The sequence below is a fragment of the Astyanax mexicanus genome, chromosome 8 (genome assembly GCF_023375975.1).
Source record: "Astyanax mexicanus isolate ESR-SI-001 chromosome 8, AstMex3_surface, whole genome shotgun sequence".
Lineage (NCBI taxonomy): Eukaryota > Metazoa > Chordata > Actinopteri > Characiformes > Acestrorhamphidae > Astyanax > Astyanax mexicanus.
In genome coordinates, this window is record NC_064415.1 from 51,475,805 (window position 1) to 51,487,994 (window position 12,190).

Consider the following 12,190-nt stretch of genomic DNA (forward strand, 5'->3'; position numbering starts at 1 on the left):
ACACGTGCAGCAGGCAGGAGTGTGTTCACATGCCAAGCTACGCTGTTGTGTATGTATAAGGGAGGTGTTCCATCCATTTGTTTCACTGCGGGAGATTTCGCTTCTCTTTCCTCTTTGCCATTCATCTTTGTTAACTCAGACTCCGCACGCAAATTCCCAGTTACTCCTGAGGCTTTCCATCTCGCAAGCCCACATCCTGAGATATTTGCAATTTGGATATGCTTACTTCTACACTGTAGCATTTTTTGTAATTCTCAAAACCAAACCTTACATCATAGAAAACAACACTGTCTTTTATGTAATCCATTCCTTTTCGCTCTTTAGAAACATTGCAGTTAGTAAGGGATTTGAACCCAAACATGTTTGCTGCCTTTTCTGTAAATTCACCTTTCATCCACAACCACAGACATAAAGCACATCTTTAAAATCTCTAAAATGATGCAATGAGCTCCCATAAGCTTATCAGTCACTACCTGTGTTAGCTATTTTTAGCATTACCAGCAGCTGATCAGTATCACATATACTAGTGCATATAAAAAAAAAACGTTATTTTTAAACTTTATTTCAGTAATTCAGTTCCAAAATGTGAAACTCATGTATTATATAGATGTATTACACACAGAGTGATCTATTTAAAGTGTTTATTTATTTGTATTTATTTATTCTTGATTATGATGATCAAGAATACCCAAACCCAAAAACCATTGTCACCAAATTAAAATATTATATAAGGCCAATTGGTACTTTTGTCAGTGTGGGCAGTGTGCCAAGTCCTGCTGGAAAATGAAATCTGAATCTCCATAAAAGTTGTCAGCAGAGGGAAGCATGAAGTGCTGTAAGATTTTGTGGGAAAACAAAACTGCACTGACATTGGACCTGATAATAAAACACAGTGGATCAACACCAGCAGATGACAAATCATCTTCAAACTATTAGACAATCAGTAAATTTTGCATTTTATTTGGAAATCAAGAGACTGGTCCAAACTGCTTGAGGTCTAGTGTGTTAAGTCTCCACAAACAGTGATGGTTTGGAGAGACATGTCATCTGCTGGTGTTGGTCCACTGTGTTATATCAAATCCGAAGCAGATTTCATTTTCCAGCAGGAGTTTGCACACTGCCAAAAGTACCAATCGATCTTATATAAAACACTACTCTAATTTTCTGATTTTCTAATTTTAACAGCACTCAACAGTGAAAGAAAACTGTTTTCTTTCTATATATATATATATATAATATGAATGAATATGAATATTTACTATGAAAAGGGAGACAAACAGTCTTTGTGAAGGAATAGAAGATAGAAGCACTTTCAAGCAGAATCAAAACAGGCATCCTTTCACAGTACCTTCACTAGCTCTGCTGTGCTGCACTGGAACTTTTTAACAGTTTGACCTTCAGAACAGTGTAAATGTTAATATCCCATTCATTCTGTACTTTACCTTTTGATACTTAAATACAGGTCAGCCATTGCATTTAAACCTCAGTGGCACCTGTTAAGGTGTATTATATATATATTAAGCAGTGCACGGTCAGTCTTTGAAGTTGTTGTGTTAAAAGAAGGGAAGATGAGTGAGTTTAATAATATGAGACAGTTTGACACAAGCCTAATTGTGATGTCTAGACGACTGGGTCAGAGCATCTTCAAAACAATGCTTAAAATGGCTGCAGTCAAAATAAGGCTCGGACTAGAATACAAATCTCATCCTTAGGACTTTTTTTATTCACACTCTGAATGGGAACAACAAAGGAGACTTGATATACTTTCAGCAAGATGTGGCCAATGCCCTGCTCAATGTTTAAAGTCTCATACTTGACCTTTTTACAGTTGAATTCTCAACTTTCAAGATGGAATTGTCCATTTTTCTGTGCGTTCTTGTGTGTTTTTTTCCCCCTCAACAATAGTACAGCCATCTTCAATATAACAATCAGGAATCCTGAGATTTTTAAGAAAATATATTCGTTATTACGCAGAAACCACAAGGATTTATATTAATGGGTAATGGTGGATGGGTTCCCATCTTCCGCTTGAGTTTTCACACCATTCTTGACTTTGACCTTGGTGTCCTGTTGCACACTTTGTCCTACAAAGCTGCTTTTTTATAACTTCTGTTCCAAAAAGAACTTTAAAAATAAACCCACATCTTACCTGATTTCTACTGTTCTTACTCTATAGGTACACAGTATTTACTCAGTAAGTACTCAGAAACAACAGGGATTGGGCTGTATTATGTAGTGTACAGGGTTTTACTGTTCTTAATCTATAAGAAAGCTTCTTTACTCAGCCGCAGTCTAGGGACGGTCTTGGGATGCAGCTAGCTGCTCTCTACAGGCCTCTCCTAACAAAACTAGTCAGGACTTTGGCCCAGAGTTTCCTTTACCTTTCAGTGTTGAGAGAATTTATTTTTTTAATTCCATTTGGTCACACCTCCTTGACACTGAGGTTACACGCAGCTCTGTCACTGTTTTACAGCGTAACGACCCGACCGGGCTGCCCGCGTCCCCTCAGCGGTTTTACAGCGCGGGATAAACACTAATAAAGGCTATGGGGAGACGTCTCGGTTCAGACTTAGTTTCACAGGTGGCTAGTTAGCAGATGGAAAACAAATGGGATTTCAATAAATGTAAATGAACAGCCCCCTTTTTCTCTCCCATTGTGCTGCCGTGGGTAAATGAAGAGACGAGAACTGCTCGGCCATAGCCGGGCTGCAAATCAAATATGCTAATGAGGGTGTGTTTTCTTAGGATTAAAGTATTAGCGAAAACAGCTGCAATATCTAACAAGTATCAGAATGAACCGCTTTGGCAAAAATGATTGTAGTTTGTGGGAGTCTGTTTACCTTTTTGCTGTTAAAGCTGCATGAAATTGGATATTGGGTGAGCATCGTGAGCTAAGCTAAGCTAACTACCTATGTGGCTAACTTTCTAGCATAGTTTGGGGTCATCTTCACCTTTCTTTGGTCTTCTTTAGTCTTCAACTTTTGAAACAGTATTTTATGGCAACATTTTCCAACGTTCTCCATGTTTCCAGTGATGCCATGTTTTAGCTCCATGTTACCTCAGTGCAGATTAGCATTCATGCCTGTATAGAATATTTTCAAATGTATGTATTCTGACCATAGACTGTATAACTGGACAGAGCATTGTCTCTCAAAAGTGAAGCCACCACAGGTCTAAATAAAAAACATTCATAATAGTGATGCTAAACATACATGTAAACTTTCCCATAGTAACTACACACTATGTAATCTCACTGTCCATACATAAACTTAAAAATGTTAGGGAAGTCAGGGAACTGAGGACCATGCCAAAAACTTGTGTACTTTTTTTTCATCAGTTATATCTTTGTTTATTTCAGCAAAAAAGTGTGTCTGGTGACTTTCAGCCCACAGGACCGTATCAAACTTAGTTTAGATTTAGTTCCTTTGAAAAGTTCTGCTGAATTGTCTGCTGAAGACAAAGGAAAGGTTTTCTTCAGATGACTCGGACCCAAAGAGAGTCTGATAGATCTTCCTGAAGGTCTTCTGCAGTGAGAGGAATTTTGAATTGCCTTTCTAGCAATCGAAGCAGCCTCTCTCTTTCTGAAAGTTTTATTTTTCGTCCAAACCTGAATTAACCTCTACCATTTCTGTTACCTGAATTTTTTTTTTTTTTTTTTTATAAAAATAGTAGACTAACATTTTTTCTGTAACATGTCCAGCCAGATGCTAATGGAAATCTCTGGAAGTCAGGCTTCCCTGTCACCCACAGATCAGCTGCCCACTGTCCAGTTTATGCCCACAGCTTCAAGACAAGTTGCTCACTCTCCACTGCTGATTACATTGAAGTTTATATTTACTCTACCAAGCAATTTCCAAGTGCTTTCCAAGTCACTTTTAGCTTTGATTGCTTTGACGCATTCCCTGTGGCATTGTTTCTATAAGCTTCTGCAATGTCACAAGATTTATTTAAATCCAGTTTTGCATTAATCCAATTTCACCAATATCTTGTCCATCCAGCCTTCTCCATCCAGCACATCCCAAAGATTCTAAATGAGGTTAAGGTAACCATCAGGGAAGAAAAAAAAATCATATGATGGAATAACCTGGTCTATATTCAGTATATTCAGGTAGTCAGCTGACCTCATACTTTCAGCACATACTGTTGCTGAACCTAAACCTGCAGACCTACTGCAGCATTAACTCCAGTGAGTTTTTTTTTATTATTATTTTAAAATGTAGTCACCTGGATTGACTTCAAGAGTTAATTACTTGAATTTCTTGCCTCTTAATAAAGTGTTTGAGAGCATCAGTTGTAAAGTTGTGAAGAGGTAGAGTTACAGGTATACAGTGAATAGCTCTATTTGAGTGATGTTCTAATCCATATTATAGAAAGAACTACTCAATTAAGAAAAGAAAAAAAGGACTTAAAAAATGAAGGTCAGTCAATCGGAAACAAATTTACAAACTTTGAAAGTGTCCTCAAGTGCAGTCACAAAAACTATTAAAATATTGATAAAACTGGTTCTCATCAGGACGCTTCTGGAAAAAAAGACCAAGAGTTTCCTCTGTTGCACAGGATAAGTTTATCAGAGTTACCAGCCTCAGAAACTGCCGAGTTAACAGCTCCCTAGATAAGAGATACATTCAGTACATGATATAGTTAATACATGATTCACATGAAAGAAAAACAATTAATACTGTACTGTATGTATATTAACACATGAAAAGTCAAGTCAAGTCATTATCAACCGCTTCATCCATTAAGGGTCGCGGGGGGGGTGCTGGAGCCTATCCCAGCAGGCATCGGGCGGAAGGCAGGATACACCCTGGACAGGCCGCCAATCCATCGCAGGGCAGACAGACACAGACACATTCACTCACACACTCACACCTAAGGGGCAATTTCAACCAAGTTCCAATTAGCCTGAACGTGCCGTCTTTGGCCTGTGGGAGGAAACCGGAGAACCCGGAGGAAACCCACGCAGACACGGGGAGAACGTGCAAACTCCACACAGAAAGACCCGGGTCGCCCCAGCCGGGAATCGAACCCAGGCCGTCTTGCTGTGAGGCGGAAGTGCTACCCACTGCGCCACCGTGCCGCCCCACATGAAATGTAGTTTACCAAAACATAAAATATCTTTTATTATTTTAGTTTGTACTGTCTGCAATGAAACAAGTCCAACTAAATGTAAAAACTGTGTTTTTCTGTTTATTGGTTTTTCCATATTGTCCCAACTTTTTTCTAATTTGGCATTGTAATATGAAAAAAAAAAACATTGAAACGTTTTACCATGTGTCAGATGATGATATAAACTAACCGTCTGACGTGCACTTGAAGGTACATTTACTGTGCTTAAATGCAGCATCTCTCATGGGAAAACCAAGCGTTTTTTTATGCTAATCATATTCAACTTGTCTTGCTTTGTTCGCCCCTCTCATATTCATCAGAACGAGCTCGTCCTAGTTTCCACTTGGCTTATATCAGTACTCACAAGCTGTTCCCCCTTACAAATGAGTAAGCTAATCTCTACTGAACCTTCACTCAGAGCTGCGAAACTGAGGGGAGTGGGTTCTGGGAATCTCCAGATCACGCAGGATGGTGTGATCACGGCCTTGGCATAAGGGGTCATTTTCCCCACACCAATCAGTGGCTCATCCTCTCGGTTACACGCTCTTCAAATCAACAGGCCCCACGGCGAAATCCCCTACAAACGCCCTAAGCCTCATGAACGTGGATTAAGTGTCTTAACTAGAGCCAAACAAAAGAATAGGATTTTGAGAGCGACCAGCTGGTGGTGACTCCACAAGGTGCCAGCGCGATGATTTTCACAGTGTCAGAAAATAACCCCTGTGCACCCACGTGCCACCATCTGTCAGGTGGTCATAGCCTACGTGTTTTCTCCCTCTCCAACATGGAGGCTGATCAGTGGGGCTGCTCGGAGCGCTGTAAACTGAAGAGAGGCCAGTCCTGAGATTTTCAGAGTGGGTTTTTGTCTTTAAAAAGAACGTCATTTGCTTAGACAAAATATGTCACATGTGAGTATAGGAGGGATTGATAGATTGGACAAAGAAAAAAGGTCTTTAGGTCTTTATGTCTTTTCCTTTCCAAATATGGATGTAATCCCTAGATCTGAGCAAATGAGACGTGGATGAATTGATAGAAAAGTTCTCTGAATTTTCTATTTCAATAGAAATCATGGCCAAAGCCTAGAAAAAGGATTTTTTTCAGATCAAATTAAATTTATTCATTCAAGGCTCACATGGGTGGCACAATTGGGCTTCTGAGACCCAGTTGGACTTCTCAAATAGGCCCAATGTGCTGTGTACAACCCAGAATGGGTACATCCCATGTTTAACTCATCCTGGTCCCATCAATGACCCTGCTGTTACATACCTGCAGGCATGTAATAGTGTATTGGACGGTATCCTGATATAAATTTTTTTGTCATCTGATGTCCAACGTGACCAACATTCAACCTAAAATGAATGTCTTTTGACATTGGTGGAAAGCTGGAGCTGTCTTGTTTTTTTCTTTTCTTCCTCTTCCTTTTCCTTCTTTATTTTCTAGCTTCCTGATGGACAATTCCACATTACAATAGCTGAAGTGTCATATTTTCTTTTTTTCCTCTTCCTTTTCCTTCTTTATTTTCCATCTTCCTGAAGGCAAACTCCACTTTACGATTGCTGAAGTTTCATGTGTCTTTTTTTCCTCTTCCTTTTCCTTCTTTATTTTCCATCTTCCTGAAGGCAAACTCCACTTTACGATTGCTGAAGTTTCATGTGTCTTTTTTTCCTCTTCCCTTTCCTTCTTTATTTTCCTGGAAAATCTTGCAGCACTTCATCATGCTTCCCTCTGCTGACAACTTTTATGGAGATGAAGATTTCATTTTCCAGCAGGATTTGGCACACTGCCCACACTGCCAAAAGTACCGATTGGTCTTATATAATATCCTAATTTCCTGAGATACTGATTTTTGGGTTGTATCTTGTATCTGTATCCTTTTACAGTAAGTAACAACATTTTTACAGTTGATTCTAGAAGAAATTTGTTACAATGAGGGCAATTCTCCACTGCTGTACAGACTCTTACTCCTTTATTTGTTGTTTTATCATACATGGTCCTCCCATTGACTCACTCCAATTGCTCTTTAACAGAATCTAGCAATCGCTCGGAACTGGCAATTGCTTTGGGAACTCAACCAGGTCCATCAGGCATGATCCTACAGAAGAGCTACTGTAGCATAAACTGCTGCTGAAAAAGTTAATGCTGGCAATGTCCTGTGGGGTCAGAACTCTCAGCTACATTTTATGCCTCGACGGGTCAGAACTGAACTGAAAATGTTGTGACTGATTGGTGTAAAAGTCTCCAGTACCCCACAGACCTTTGTCGTACCAGGAGGCCCTTTGAGCGTAACTGCAAACTGGAAAATATGCTTACGATAATTTACGATATTTCTGCGTTTAAACTACAATATCTGTAGTAGGTCTCAGCAGAGGGAGCATATCACCGTGGCGTAAGTGACTGTACGTACAATCAACACTATGCCACATAAACGCTGTGTGTTCTTAGGGAGTTGCCTGTTCTTATTTTATTTGGAATATTACATTTTGAGCAGACTGTAAAATCCCAGAGCAGCTGCAGGTCCTTCTCTACCTTCTCTCTCTGCTCCCTGAACAATTATACTTTTATGAATGCAAATCAATTGAATGGTGTCTATTATTTTGTATTCATTTTTCTAATATGAAAAGCAATGCCTCTGTGAGCAGAAAAGCTTTTAGATCATCTTGGCCTTTGAAAAAGTGTTAAACCAGTGGCGTACAAGTGGCCCTCCTGACAAAATGGGGTGAGGAAAACTCAATAAATATTGTTTAGACCCAAAAACAGAATCCCATTCTCACTGGGGTGAAATTATATACCAAAAAATAAATATACTCATGTATGTCTAAGGCAAATGTTATATATAAAAGTATTTGTATACTTAGAAGATTCATATTTCCGTAAAAGTGCTTCCCAAGCTTCTCTATAAAAAGGCTCTCAGATGATATGTTCGGGTTGTGTAACTCCTCGTGAGAGATTGTTGACTCCAGTCTGTTTAATCTAGGTTGTCTTTGGGATCTGATGACAGTTATTGAGTTGTTTGGAGTATGGAGGTCTCATGGTGAGGTCTTCACTACTGTTCTTGCTGTGGAATAAGAAGAAATTGCCTTAACGTCTGGTATAATGATCTGAGGTACCATCGCAAATGACTCAGTCACCCCTAGTAGTGATGCACGGGACACTAACAGCTAAACACTATAGGCATTGTAGAAAAAACAGCTACATTATATTTTACTAAGGAACTTCTGATGCTTTAGCAAATAAGCAGCATTGCAGCATTCAAATCATGAACTGAATAATAAAAGCATTACTGCACAAACTCCAATTTTGTGCGTTACTAAATGCAAACTCCACCATGAAGTAAAGGGAACTTAATCACTTGCATAGTCAGTGAATTTTGATCCCAAGCCAATTCTTGAGTCAATGGGGTCCAAGTCGAAGTTAAGTGTTAAGTCCCTGTGTTTCAAGTTGGAGTTGAGTTCCCAGCTAAGTCTTGAGTTCCTGGGTTGCAAGTCCACGCCAAGTCTTGAATCCCGGGGGTTGTGAGTTCAAATGGGTTTTGAGCCTTGAGAAAGTGCAAGTTGAGACCTGGGATGTGAGTGAGAATTGAGTATTGTGCTTCTAGTGCACAAATCCAAATTAAGTCTTAAGACATTGCCGCATTGTAAGTCAGAGTTGAGTGTTACGACTTAAGTTCCTAGCTGTGATTGTGAGTTTAAATCTGAACCCATTTTTGGTTAGTCCCTACAGAACCATGAGCTGGTTTCTTCCGTCTTGACCTCGACCACTTTATGAAGTTACACCAACAATTTGTTGTGGTTGAGAGCCACCACAGATATGTGTGATAGTGTTAATGAGGATAATGTTAAAATGATGATACTGTTAGTGATGAGGATTCCATTATTAGTACAGTCAGATCTTTAGCCCTAGTCCCAACACCTGGTGGTGTGAATGGTGCGTAATTTATTATCAGTCCCTGACACCAGACGCTCAGCCATGGGAACCCCAGGCCTTGGAGGCAAAACACACAGCCGGTCAAAACAGCCTGGAGTGAGGAATCAGTTAAGGGTGATGCTTGCTGCTGTGGTCACTTTGTTCCCACATGTTTTTGTTCTTTAGCTTTGCTTGTCCTTCAAGCTTGGCCCACAGACACTAGCGGAAAATAGCTTTTTATTGCTTTTTCGTGCCCATTTGTCGAGGAGAGGCTGTCGCGCTTAGTAGCTCCGGCTGCAGAATGGATGGAGATGGTTTGGCGTGCTGCTTTGAAGTGTGCGATGTTTGAAGAATATGCTGGATGCCTTTTTTCTGTATCATCTACCAGATATAGACTATGACCTACATTGCTCGGGCACAAGCTACTCCCACTGCCTTGCGTAAGTTGTAGTCGTGTGGATTTAAGTAAAGAAAGTGTTTAGCTCTTGTTGTCTGATTATTATTTGTTTTGTTTTTTATTCTCTGCCCACAAACATATTGCTTTGTAAAGTGCTGCGAAAAAAGGTTTTGTACAATTGTCCCAGAAATGTTTCAGATCTTAAAACTTTATGTGTGAGAAGTAAAACAACAAGTCAGATATTTTACATTTTGTCTGCTTAACTTTTAACATTTAATGTATTAATATACAGCTCTGGAAAAAAAAAATTAAGAGAGCACTTCAGTTTCTGAATCAGTTTCTCTGATTTTGCTACTTATAGGTATACGTTTGATTAAAATGAACATTGTTGTTTTATTCTTTAAACTACAAACAACATTTCTCCCAAATTCCTAATACAAATATTGTAATTTAAAGCATTTATTTGCAGAAAATGAGAAATGGCTGAAGCTTTCAGACCTCAAATAATGCAAAGAAAACAAGTTCACTTTATATTTCTAAAGTTTTAAGAGTTCAGAAATCAATATTTGGTGGAATAACCCAAGTTTTTAATCACAGTTTTCATGCATCTTGGCATCATGTTCTCCTCCACCAGTCTTACACGCTGCTTTTGGATAACTTTATGCTGCTTTACTCCTGGTGCCAAACATTCAATCAGTTCAGCTTGGTTTGATGGTTTGTGATCATCCATCTTTCTCTTGATGATCGAAAGCATGATTTGGTACAAAAGCATTATCAAAAAAATGTAATAAATGTGTGAATAGATGATTGACATGTTTAAAATCAATGTTCCTTAAAGAAAGATTGGAATGGATTCGCAACATATGCTGCTTTTAAGATGACATATTTTCCAAAACTGACTACCATATTTGTTGCATTGTAAGGCGCACTTAAAATCCTTTAATTTTCCCCCAAAATTCAGTCAGTACGCCTAATAATACAATGTGCCTTATGGATGAATTTAGCCAGTCAGGTTGTAAGGTTGTATGCTAAGTGCTAGCTCTTTTTTATCGTTCAGAGGTGAGTATATTGGATTGTAACCTGTGTGTTTACTGTGTTAAAACAAGCAACGTAGGATAATCTGCAAGCTAATATTGCCCTGGCTTACTGGAACACTCAGACTTCCTTAGCGTAGCACTGTCGGGTGGCATTTACTAGCGCTAAGTGCAGCTAATGGTTAGCCACGAATGCTAATGCTGCTGCACCCAGCCTTAGTGGAAATCTGGAAGTTGTGCTTTACTTACTCAAATAAACAGTTTTATAATAAACAGACCAGCTGAATTAGATGGAAAACATGGCGACACCCCTGTTCCTTACTAGTGTCGCATAATGTGCGTTATGCATTTTTCAACAAGACCAATGCAAAACCACATGTTGCACACATTACAAAGGCATGGCTGTGAAAGAAGAGGGTACAAGTACTGTCCCCTGAAGAATGTGTAAAGTAAAGACATGATTGCAGGAATAATGGGATAAAACAGCACATTAAATGCTTGATTACTCGTATATGTTTTCTTGTATATGACAAAATGTGTTTTTGGAAAGCAGACAAACATGTCGTGGGGTTCTTCTGTTGAAAGCTCATGTCATTTGTGATTCTGTGTTGCTGATCAATCATGTATTGTGCAAACCAAAGCCATTAAAATGTTTCCAATTGCAAGTAAATAAGCTGTGTTGTGCAAAAACTACAAAGATCTGATATTTCAGAAAGTCATTAGATAACACAGAAAGACTATAATCCATTTCACAAGTCATTTTTAAAAAGTAACTTTTAAAAATTCCAAAAAGAACCAAAATGGAGATTCTGAAAGGCCAGCTAAGACCTAGTCAGACTCAGCTGAGATGCTGTGGCAGGACCTTGATCTGTTCTGATGTGCTGTGCTGATCTGTAAAGAGCAGTAAAATAAAATTCCTCCACTGTGATATAAAAAACTGAACTTGGGCTATATGTTTGACTTCAGTTTTGCTGATGAAATTGCTCCTCAATCGGGTCAATTCAGACCACTGTGTCTTTCAAAAAATGAATATTTATCATATTTCATTTAATTTATCAATGTATCCAGGCAGCACCACAGGCAAGAAAAAAAATCACCATCTACATTCAAGAAAACTGTATGAAACTGTATAAAAAGTTCCTTAAAGAAGTTCTTTAAAGATGAACATTTCTCTATAGTTGTAATAACGTGTTTATTAAGAGTAAATCTTGAGAAGCGCATTGTTAAACAGTGGTTGTATGAAATTCATATAAATTATTTTGAAGACAGAAAAGGCACTTTATATTGATATTGATCCCAACATACTTTGAGCTGTGATACCACCAGAATTAAGCCACACTTCGGGCTCAAGTGGCTTAGGTTCAAGTCCCTATCTGGATGTAGTTTTTCCATGTTCTCCCTGTGTCTGTGTGTGTTTCCTTGGGGATTGGGGGCTTTTTCTACAGCAGTCCAATAATAATGGAGCTCAGGTAAGTTGCCCAGACAAATTGGATACTCTAAATTGTCAATGTGTGTGTGTAAATATGGATTGGCATTCTGTCCTGAGTTAGCTCCTCAGTGCCCAATGCAGTCCTCCAGGTGAACTGTTGTTTCCGGTTATGAGTATGCTGTACGTCATTGGCTGAAGCTTCTCATCGGTTTGTGAGGATAAGTGCTAAAGTGTACATGGTTGTGTAGAGCATTGTAAAGTGTTCTCGGGTTTCTAGAAAGGTGCTATATAAGTGTAACTTCATTCATTCATTCATTC